The sequence below is a fragment of the Zophobas morio genome, unplaced genomic scaffold (genome assembly GCF_036711695.1).
Source record: "Zophobas morio isolate AGI-343-1 ecotype UQ-CSIRO unplaced genomic scaffold, CSIRO_AGI_Zmor_V1 ptg000007l, whole genome shotgun sequence".
In the NCBI taxonomy this organism is placed as follows: domain Eukaryota; kingdom Metazoa; phylum Arthropoda; class Insecta; order Coleoptera; family Tenebrionidae; genus Zophobas; species Zophobas morio.
Genome location: NW_026972112.1, coordinates 8,061,199 through 8,073,500, shown reverse-complemented (window position 1 = coordinate 8,073,500; position 12,302 = coordinate 8,061,199). Strand labels below are relative to the sequence as shown.

Sequence of the window (12,302 nt, the reverse complement as noted above, 5' to 3'; positions counted from 1 at the left end):
TCCCAAATTTTACTCTAATTACAACACTACTTTCGATGTTTGTTTTGACATATTGAACAATTACTTTAAATAATCGGTCAACTGGTCCAAGGTTATTTATTATTTTATTTAAACAAAAGCCCCACCCACCCGCCCTTTGTTTTCTTAGAGAGTAGGTCATCTGCCAAAATCAGTCATATCGTAGCGAGTACTGCTAGATTTTTCAGTTTTTCGTTTTTTCAACTTTCGAATTTTTCAATTTTTTGATCTGTCTTCAATATTTTAATTGTTTTCCGTTTTCTCAATTATCTGATTTTAAAAATATCTAGAAAATATATTTCTTATTTTTTTAATTTTCGATTTTTGACTTTTTGTCAGCGGATTTTTGGAAAGGAGTCAAAAATAATTTTGATCAGCGATTTGCCATGTTTACCGTAACTTTAAAACATCTGAAAATTTTGTTTCTAATTTTCAGTTCTTTTGATTTTTCGGTTTTTCAAAACTGGAATTTTGAATTCGGTTTTATATTTGTTTTTTTTTTCATTTTTCCGTATTTCAGTTTTTGATTTTCCGATTATACAGTTGTACAATTTTCCGATTTCTCATTTATCCGATGCTTCAATTTTTTGATTTTTAATTTTTTTATTTTTATCAAGTAGTGATGACTAACCTTTAGAAGAAATGATCAATATTTGGAAAGATTACCAGCTTACTTAACTACTAGTTGTAAAATTCGACGAATCCCAGACGACAAACTTAAAAGTTCAAAAGTCAAAAATTGAAAAACTAAAAAATTGAAAAAATATAAAATAAAATCTAATATTTAAAATGTCGCAAAATTGAAAAATTGAGAAATCAAGATGTCCAAAATTAAATAAATTGAAAAATCGCAAAACTCAAATATCGAAAAATTTAAAAACAGGAAAATCTAAGACCGAGAAATTGAAACATCAAGAAATTGAAAAATGTAAAACTAAAAAATTCCAAAAATTGAAGAACTTGAAGTCCAATAATCTAAAAATGGAAAAATTTAAATATCAAAAAATTAAAAATCTAAAACTGAGCAATCAAAACAAAACTGAAAAATCTAAAACTCCAAAATTCAAAACTCGAAGAAGTGGAAAATCCAACAACCGAAAAAACTACTGAAAATCCAAAAATTGAAAAATTGAATACCCTAAATCTCAATTACCGAAAAATTGATATCGATAAATTGAATAACCGAAAATTTGGAAAATTAAAGAAAGATTCAACAATCCAAAAATAAAAAAATCCCAAAACTTAATATATACCGGTTGTCTTGAAAATGGCGGATTAATTCTTCAGTATGTTAATTACGGGAGTACTAAAATAAATAATAAAAAAAAATCTTTATGATTACGAAAAAAACGTAATTTTATAAAAATAACGATGGTGATTGAAATCCACCTTTTATTTTTTTTAGGACAATAACCACAACAACTAGTAGTTATTAATCGTTGTGCATTTTAATTAATAAAACACTATGTTATTTTTTATTAATAACTAAACCAACAAAAAAATATTTAATAAGACATCTATAAATTATAAACAAAAAAACCAAAATCAACAAAAGAAAAATCCATTAAAGCATAACCAAACTAAACACTAGAGAAGATGTTCAAAATTCCTGTCTTGTGCTTATAAGTAAGCTCGTAATGTTTCCAAATTGTGATCATTTTTTTGTAAAAGTTAGTCATCATTACTTTCTAGGATAAAACTGATTTTGGAAATGACATAACCTCCCACCCAGCTACTCTAAGAGAAGAGTGGGTGGGTGGGCGGGGCTAGTATCTGTCAAGACAAGACGGATTTTGGCAAATGAGATACCCTCTAAGAGAAAAGTGAGCTGAGAGGCGGGGCTAGTACCTGTTAAGATAAAACTAATTTTGACAAATGACATACCCTTTAAGAAAAGAGAGGGGGGTGGGTGGGGCTAGTTCCTGATAAGATAAGACTGATTTAAGCAAATGACGTATCCTCTAAGCAATTGCATTAAATTATTATAAGAAAATACCTACACTAGAGGTTCCAAAGCACTTTCAAATTCTTTCCAAACAGGAATACTTAGAACCTCAAGATAGTTTTAAATTTTTCAAAAAAAAAACGTTCCCAAAATTAATTCAAAAACAGCTCAGGTCAGAATTTTCCAAAAATAGAACACGAAAGTCTCCCAAAATTGTTTTAAATAATTTAAAAAAGAAATCTCCATGGGCTACCGAAATAATACACCATGGATACCCAAAAGTCTCCCAAATTAAAAGAAAAAACACTGTAGCACTCAAGACTTTTTCAAATTCATCAAAAATAAAATACTAAAAACTCAAAAGATTTTTTCAAGTTCATCCAGCAACAAAACACCAGATTCCTTTAAATTTATCCGAAAATAAAAATAATATAATAATACTAAATCATAATATTTAGCAAATTTTAGATATAATTTATTCAGCAAAATTTTGACATATCGTCATTAAGTTTTGGGAGTCGGGGACTTAAAATAAATTTTTATAACGATTTGCAAGGAAAACGTTTGTGGACTTCAGAGCATTGCTATACAACTTTGATTTTTATTATTTTTTTTTGAAAATCTGGATACTAGGGTAAAAAATGAAGCGGCTTCATAAACCATAAATACAGGAATATGTTATTTTATAAAATTTAAATAGCATTTAGCATGTAAAATTTTGAGGTGATGGTGGTAAGAATTTTGAAATTTCTTCTTCTTGCTTCTTGTGCAGATACATTTGAATATTTATTGTCAAACTCTTAATTATAACTTTGCATTGAGTCAATTTGGGATTCTAGTACAACTAAGCTGGTTCGAGGGGTTTAAATATTAAAGATGCTAAGTGAATTTGCTCAGTTAAACAAATCTAATTATTTTCAAATACTAAGTGAGACGTTTCCTTAAACTGTGAAACATATTGTGACTTATGAGAAGAAAATTTGCTCGTACAAGAGTGGCTCAAGAACACATGTCAGTAATAATTCATACCTTAACCAGGAACAACGGTAAGTTTCATAATGCAATCTCGAAACCATGATTAACACTACAAAGTAGTAGTTAACTTTTTTCTTTCACCTGTGAATAATCATAAAAGCGTATGAATATGGAAACATCTTGCAAAAGAAATCCACTTGACACGAACAGACTGTTCGGTTTTCCAATCCACACCTCCTTCCATTCTTCTATGGCAACATTCATACAAGAAAATTTTATCTCCTAAGACATCTATTAAAGATATCGAAACTGCGCTTACTCAAGTAGAGCTAGTACTAGAACTCGATTGTTTCCTTTTCCCAGAATGTGCGCGCAAAAACCGGCCGTAAAAGAACTCATTAACGAGTGTCTTAGTTTATCAAAGCAGTTTCCTGCCATATCAACCCACATTCTCTTAGCATGTGTAATTTACGCTACCGTGCGGTTTTAATGCCGCATATCTCATGTTTTAAAATTTTAATATTATGCCATTTTATAAACGCTTCACCGACAAACTGCTAGCGGGAGCTTGTGAAATAGCAGCGGTCTCTTTTATTGCCCGATGGCGGTTACAACAAATTTATTGATACTATAAAGTGGACGAATGTCCGACTTAACACCTCGACGGACTACAAAACGTGTGATGAGATTTAGAAATTTTTTCTGTTTATTGGGTTGAGATTGTAAATATTCTCGTAATGAGCACACTCGGTTTATTATCCTGCAGGATAACGGATTTATGGCGTCTTTTATTTGTGGCGAGGAAATACAGACTCACCAATTAAAATACAGGATGGTGTAAAAGTGGTGGTCTTGATTAAGTGGATGTTGGTGACGGATTTCCCGACTGTAACATCATATAGGTGGCGCCAGAACAAATTGGATTCGCAAGTAGGTGGACAATTTTATGTAATTCATTTTATCGCTAATTAGCATCGCGTTTTGCATCCTCTTCAAAGAAGTTTGAAGGCTTTGGGTCATGGTCGTGAATGAAGATCGATATAGTGCCATAGTTGAGGTGGAGGAGTATGGCTGTTTCTGGAGGTTATTATGTAATGTTAGAGATTTATATTGGTCCTTCTTTGGAAGAGACGAACATTATAAATGATGGAGTTTATACATTTTTTACTATTTTGTACAAGGTGAGTTAAAATAGACAAGTATTAATGAGAGACTACTAAAAGAGTTTTACAAGGACAAACACTACGCATCATGAATAAGTATCCATTCTGAATTCCTATTTAATATAATTTCGTTTATGACGTATTCTTAAGAAATTTAATAGCGGTAATTAAAAGGATGTGCAACTGATACAAGCTTTCAAGTACTGGTTTCGGTCTTTGAAACCTGCAATAATAATTAACTCTACTCAGTTTATAATCTACTCAAATCTGTTTTTTTTTTCTAAATCAAACTAGAAATTCTCTTATTATTATTAGGTAAATTAAAATTTAATCCGTCATAATTGTATTTATTATTATTATTTTTTTTAGAACTTTTGTAACAAAATTAAAAATAAGGTAGTTCATGACTACAAACAAAAAACCATCACATATTGTGATAGAAAGGTATTTTGATGTGACACCATCGATTCTTAAAGAGGATAAACAAGAATATTAGGTATGGTTAAAATAAATCTTCTAAAAGTTGTTAAATGTGGACACATTTGATTAAATAGATCTAATGTAACAAAAAATGTAAGAAAAAAATGTACAATATTCATAATTCCACAAAAAACTCGTCAAGGCTAAAAAATGATATGCATGACGTCAAATAAATATAGCAAAAATCTGATTCAGACAGAAACTTTTTTTTGTCTTCACTGTCGTTCACATAATTAGTGACTTAACAAAATAATGTGAGTTAGTAAAAACCTTCACTTTGTGGATTTCAAAGCAACACTCGTCGTCTCGGCTGTGATGATCGACCAAGATCCTACCGGAAAGGTTATTCCATCATTATTCGCCGAAAGGACCCTAATAAAAGTGTCTGTTTTATAGCAGTATATAAACAGGTGTGACATCTATCCGGTTTCATAACCCACGTCCAGTTGTCCGGTCTGACGTCATCGGTGTGTCGTCGCCAGTATGCCAGTATAGTCGGTTGTAGATTTTGCTTTAGGGATTTTGAATTTTGATTGCAGGTGGGGGACTTTAGGTACATTGAAATTGGGATGTTGATATATGATTTCGTTTAGGGATAACAATAGATCTAGATTTTGAAGAAAAAAAGTCAAACAGAGTGTCAGGTGCAGGATTCGAACCTTCGGTCGTTTTCCGTCTTAGTCCATTCGGTCAACCTGACTTTCAGTCGAAACAATCTAAATTAGGTATTAAAAAAATGCTTTAAATTTGTTTTAAATTTAGAGGTTGGTACTGATATCATAATCTTTGTAATTAATTTATAATTTTCTACAAGTTCTCTTTTTACTCCTGGTTTAATTTCGGTGATAATAATTATTGAAACAAAAATTTCAACAAACTACAGACAGACGGAAATAATAAATCTGCACATTCGTACTCTATCAACTACAAAATAAAAGAAATAGGAAATTATAAACTGCACAACAACCCTATGACAAATTTCCCTTAGGTTATGTTCGGCAAGTAATAAATCTAATAAAACAAATAATAAAATAATAAAAAAAACGACAATGCTATGTTGGTGCATTTCAACTCATTAGTTAGAGTTTGAAACCTCAAAATATTTGTTTTTTCGATTATTATTGAACATCTAACATACAGAGAAAAACGTTTAGTAAATATTGAAAAAAAAATTGAATTAATCTATAACTCAATCCTGCTATATTTTTTGAATCAGTGTACGTAGATATTTTTCTATCCCGGAATTTTTTGGATTTTTTTTTACCATTTTTCCAAAATCCAAAATAATTTTTGTTGCTCATTATTAAAATTTAATTGTTAAAAAATAATTTTAAATGTTAAATTCCATTTATTAAAATAGTAAATACAAATTGTCACATTCGTGCCATCTTTGGGCTCAAAATCGTTATGGCGGTTAAAAAATTTATATAATTTCTAAAGATTCAACTAAAACTTTCTTAAGTAAGGGCCATAGAAAAAATTGGACTAAGGTTATTCAAACAGAACTTCCCTCGACCGCTACAAAAAAATATATGTAATTTTTTTCTATAAACCCTATATGTTTAAAAAGATACATTGATAAACCACAATTAACAGGCTCATAATATTTAGCAAATTTTAGATAGAATTTATTCAGCGAAATTTTGACATGACGTCATTTTTGGGGGCGGGAATGTAAAATAAATTTTCATAACGAATAACGATTTACTAGGAAAGCGTTTGCCAGATTTTAGAAAATTTAGTTTTGAGGTTGGTATATATTTTGATTTTTATGCGAAAATCTGGATGTCTAGAGTAAAAAATTAAGGCGGATTCATAAACCACAAATACAGGAATATGTTATTTTTGATTGACCCTTTTATGAAAATTTCGACCCTCTACTACCACCTTCTAAACCTACCTAAAGAGACATTTTCTTGTAGATTTCGACGTCCAAAAGTTACTTTCGACCACATTTCTTCGATTTACCATTTTTCCGGAATCGTCTACTGAAATATGGTAATAATTAGGAATTTTTAAAAATGAAATTTCAAATTGAAGTTTTGTAAACTCTCGCTCCGGGAGTATAAACACATCGAACCTTCAGTGTTTATATCCCAGAATTTTTTGTGGATTTTTAGGCAACTTTTTCAAAAGGTCAATTTTTCATTACCATCGTCTTCGAAACTTACCTAAAGAGACATTTTCTTGTAGATTTAGACCTGTAGAAGTTACCTCCGGCCACATTTCTTTGATTAATCTTACCATTTTTCCAGAAGTGTCTACTGAAATATGGCAACTTGGCAACATTTAGAATGTTTTAAAAATCAAATTTCAAATCGAAAATTTTTAAAATCTTGCTCTGTGACTATAAACCGGTTACATTTTTCGAATCAACAAAAATTTTAATGTTTTTTTAACCACCTTCGAAAAATATCGAAATAGACTTGTCTGCAGATTTGAACCTCTAGAAGTTACTTTCGGCCTCAATTTTTTCAGTAACTCGTACAATTTTTCCAACAGCGCCTAATGAAACATAGCACTTTTGCTCTGGGACAATAAACACGCTGTACTTAGAATCAGTACATCGAGATCTATATCCTAGAGATTTTGTGAATTTTTAGATAACTTATTCAAAAACTCAGTTTTTCAATATTCGAACTTATCAAAAATTTTTCGACCGCTTAAGCGATTTTTTTTTGTAGATTTTGACCTACAGAAGATACTTTCGGCTTTATTTCTTCAATAACTCCTATCATATTTGAAGTCGAAATTTCACTAAAAATTTTGATTTCATGGAAGTTATTTTTGATCCACTTCCTCGAAAACTACTAGATTTTTTTTAGATGACATCATCAAGTTTTTGAAGGAGATTCGCAGATAAATTTTGATTAGTGATTTATTTTACAATTTATGCAACATTGATTTTTCGAAAAATGGCAAAAAATTAGGGGATTTTTATACAGTTTTCAGTTTACAAAATTTTATTTTCGTTAAAATATAACCTTTGTAAAGTAATCTTCGAATCTCTAAAAGCTTCATTTCTCTGATAACTCCTAATATTTTCACAAAATCACCTATTGAGCTATGGCAATTTTTAAATACTTTTTTTATTTAAAAAATTCAAAAGTTCTTGTATCCCAGATTTTTTTATTTTTAGGCAACTTTTTCAAAAGCTTAATTTCTCAACATTTTCTTTCCCTATGAAAATTTCAACGTTTTTTTGACAACCTTTAAATATTATAGAAATAGGTTTTTCTGTAGATTTTGACCTCCAGAACTTACTTTCGGCCTCATTTCTTCAATAACTCGTACCATTTTTCCAAAATCACCTAACGAAATATGTCAATTTTTAGAGTTTAAAAAAATTGAATTACGGAACTAATATTTTTTAAATTTATTTACTTTTCGAATCAGTACGTCGAGATCTACGAGAATTTTTGTGAATTTTTAAATAACTTATTTAAAAGCTCAATTTGTAGATTTTGACCTACAGAAGATACTTTCGGTCTCATTTCTTCAATAACTCCTACTACATATATTGCCAAAATCGATTAATGAAATATGGCAAATTTTAGATTCTAAAAAAAATTAATTTCAAACCGAATATCTTCCTTTGGGACTATAAGCACGCTGTATTTTTCGAATCAGCACGTCTAACTTTATATCACAAAATTTTTTGTCAGTTTTTAGATTCCTATTTCAAAAGTTCATTTTTTCAACACTGTCCCTTCATCAAAAAATTCCACCTGTTTTCGACTACCTTCCAAAATGAACTAAAGAGACTTTTGACCTAACCTGACCTGATCTGACTTATTTTCAATCACTTTCGAAATTTCACTAAAATTTTTTACCTCGAGGAGGCTATTTTCGACACATTTCCTTGAAAACTCCTAGCATTTTTTCAAATGACATCATCAAGTTTTTGAAGGAGATTCGCTGATAAATTTTGATTAGCAATTTATAATACTTATGATTTCCTTAAAACATTTTTAGGACTTTACAATTTATGCAACAATGATTTTTCGAAAATTGTCAAAAATTAGGGAATTTTTATACAGTTTTCAGTTTACAGAATTTTATTTTAGTTAAAATATAACCTTTATAAAATGATCTTCGATCTTCCATCTGTAGAAGTGACTTTCGGCTTCCATTCTCTGGTAACTGCTACCATTTTGAAAGAATCGCCGATTGAACTATGGTCATTTTTAGATTTTTTTTTTTAATTTAAAAAATTCAATGCCAATAGTTCTTGTATCCCAAATTTTTTTATTTTTACGCAACTTTTTCAAAAGCTTAATTTTTCAATATTTTCTTTCCCTATGAAAATTTCAACGTTTGTTTAACCACCTTTAAAAATTATAGAAATAGATTTTTTTGTAGATTTTAACCTCTAGAAGTTAATTTCGGCATCATCTCTTCAATACTCTTATCATTTTTCCAAAATTACCTAACGAAATATGGCAATGTTTAGGGTTTAAAAAAGGAAATATTTTTAAAATTTTACACTGGAACAACAAACACGCTATATTTTTTTAATCAGTACGTCACCATCTATATCCCAGAATTTTTGTGAATTTTTAAATAACTTACTCAAAAACTTAATTTTTCAATATTCTACCTTATCAAAAATTTAGACACTTTATGACCACTAAAGAATTTTTTTTGTAGTTTTTGATTTTACAGAAGATACTTTCGGCCTCATTCCTTCAATAAACCTATCATATTTCCAAAACCGCCTAATGAATGAATTTTAGGTGTTAAAAAAATTGAATTTCAAAGGGAATATCTTACTTTAGGATCATAAGCACACCTTATTTTTCGAATAAGTACGTCCAAATTTATAACACAAAATTTATTGTTAATTTTGAGACACTTTTTTCAAAAGTTTAATTTTTCAATACTGTCTCTTCATCAAAAATTTTCATCTGTTTTCGACCACTTTCGAAAATTAACTAAAGAGATTTTTGACCTAACCTGACCTGACCTGACCTGACTTTTTCGCTTTTCAGTTTTGAAATTTCACTAAAAATTTTGACCTCGAGGAAGTTATTTTCGACCCATTTCCTCAAAAATTTCTAGCATTTTTTCAAATGACATCATCAAGTTTTTGAAGGAGATTGGCAAATAAATTTTGATTAGCGATTTATCATACTTATGATTTCCTTAAAACTTTTCTAATATTTCATAATTTATACAATATTGATTTTTCAAAAAATGGCAACAAAATTAGGGGATTATTATACAGTTTTCAGTTTATAACTTTTGTAAAGTGATATTCGATCTTCGGTCTCTAGAAGTTACTTTCGGTTTTATTTCTCTGATAACTCCTAGCATTTTCACAGAATCGCCTATTAAACTATGACAATTTTTAGATTTTTTTTTTGTTTAAAAAATTCAATGCGAATAGTTCTTGCATCCCAATTTTTTTTATTTTTTATGCAACTTTTTCAAAAACTTAATTTTTCAATACTGTCATAATTTTGTGAAGTAAGTATTATAAAAGAGAAAAGAAAATTTCCTTGGTAAAATGATTTTAACTATTCATGGCGATTTTAAAAGTGTTCTAGAACATTTTTCTATAAAATAATTAAGAAAAAAATAGTTTCGATTATTTAACTCCACATGTAAAATAAAATCCGTGTGCATCAAAATCCTAATTTATGACCCATTAGTGGCACATACAAAATTTAATTAGGCAATCACTGCTAATTATCAATGGGTAATTAAAAAACAATAAAAATATAACTGGGAAAAATACATGTAGAATTGCATTTGCAATTGCAATTGCAATAGTTGCAATGAATCGGTTAGACAAATTGGCAAGAGTAAGGACACGAGGAGCATTAAAAGTACTTACCATTCAATAAGTTTATCGTTTTGGTAATCTCCGGCAGCACGCATACGTGTGGATATGGTAGTGCAAATTGCCCCGACCCATCAATAAGTGTGAGTGTTAAGCGATCCAACAACGGCACCGTAATTAAATGAGATGTAAATCACTTAATAGAATCAGTAGTGATAAGTTGATTTTACTTATTGACCCCTTGAACTCGGTATTTAAATGCCATCCTAATATTGTGGATTAGCCATGTGGAAGTTTTTCGTCCACGTCACCTCCACCGTCTCCCTTCAACTTTCGTCATTTTTAATTGAGCAGATGAGTCCGGAGGAAGCAGAACGAGCAACTTGTAAGCGAGTGCTACTTAAGAACTATTTTGGTGCGGAGCGTACAGACAATGTAATTGTATTCAATAAACGGTGAACGAAGGCTTAATGTGACTTAGCAGGTCAGTCTAATTGTTGCAGAGGTCATATCATTTGTAATGTTTAATCTTTGTTTAAATGATAACGTTGTTTAGAGTGCATGCACGTCGGCTAACATCGACGAATTAGGTTTGATACGAAGGACGTTCGAAGCGACTTTTGTTTCGCAGATGGACGTCGATTTAGCCTTTGGATTTTTCTCGGTTGACTGTCGATTTCCAAGATTTGTCTGAAGGTGAAATCTTTATTTCGACGGTTGATGGTAACGATTTTTGCCATCGCTAATTCTGCTCACAACTTCGACTTCTTCTACATGAATAAACCAGAAACGTGGAACGGCGGCGTTCTAATTCAAAAATTCCCCGGTCTATAATTTCTACTCGGAGACAAAATAGAACGCCCCTCTTCGACGGATGCATCCTACAGGCTTTGATATTTGACACAATGTAGAGGAAAATTATTTGCTAATGGCGATTTTCTCAAAACTTTATGCAATGCAGCTTCTATCAAATATTATCTCTTTAAATTAAATATAATTACGTCGTTGCAACTTTACTACAAGTGATGTTTTCTTCCCGGGGAATTGCAACAGAAGTGCTTCAATAGGGCAAAAATTCATGCGGAAATATTGGTCAGTACATTATTTATTAATTCCTAAATGTGACTGATCGCACATGAAAGAAAACGGCTTAATTTATTTAGACGAGCCAAGATAATTTTAGAATCAGATTAACATCGTGCATAAATTAGATTTCAATATAATCATTAGTAGAGATCTGAGCCCTTTTATAATATTCAGGTGTCAAGTGCTTCAAAGGAACTATACGAATAATGGTACGCAATGAAAAAACAAAGACAGGTGTTATAGTGTTAATTAAAACATTGAATGAAGAAACATGCCCCAGATACCCTTTCAAAACCATCTGAAAATCCATTCAGCTAATTCTGGTTTGACAAAGGAAATTTGAAACTAATCTGTAATTATCCTTTTATCGAGAGTGAACCCACTGGGTGTACCAATCTTGTGAAATTTAAATTTATCAACTTCTGGTATAATTTTCCTTCATAAGTTACTAACTGTGTTTACTTCAAAGTACAAATTTATTGTAGTAATGCTTTATGAACTGAATTTAACTGAATTAACTGCTTCACTAAACAATTAATGACAACCATAAGTATGAACATTTTAGTTTCGCTTATTGATTTCAAATAAGAGATGTGTTATGCATTCAAGAATGATCACATTTTCCTTGAAATATTAATGTACACTGAAGAAGTTTTTAAGTGAGTTAAATCTTTTTGTTTCGAGTTGTTCAAGATTTTAGTTTTACTTACCTCTCTCGACACTCTGATATTTAAATAATAATTGATTCGTGTTCAAAATTGAATGTTGAATGGAGCAAACAAAAAACGAAAAATAGAGCAATATTTTTGAAATATTTGAAGTGTAATTCGAATTTTTGAAATGAAAAAAA

General features: G+C 30.2%; 1 protein-coding gene across 1 annotated transcript in view; it reads right to left on the bottom strand.

Annotated features, from left to right (window-relative positions):
- Positions 1-10,504, bottom strand: part of LOC135124412 (uncharacterized) — a 199,123-nt gene extending 188,619 nt beyond the window's left edge. Inside the window, exon 1 of the mRNA XM_064049460.1 lies at positions 10,421-10,504. The gene's annotated coding sequence lies outside the window, so the exon portion shown is untranslated. The remainder of the gene's footprint in view (positions 1-10,420) is intronic.
- Between the last annotated feature and the right edge of the window lie 1,798 nt (positions 10,505-12,302).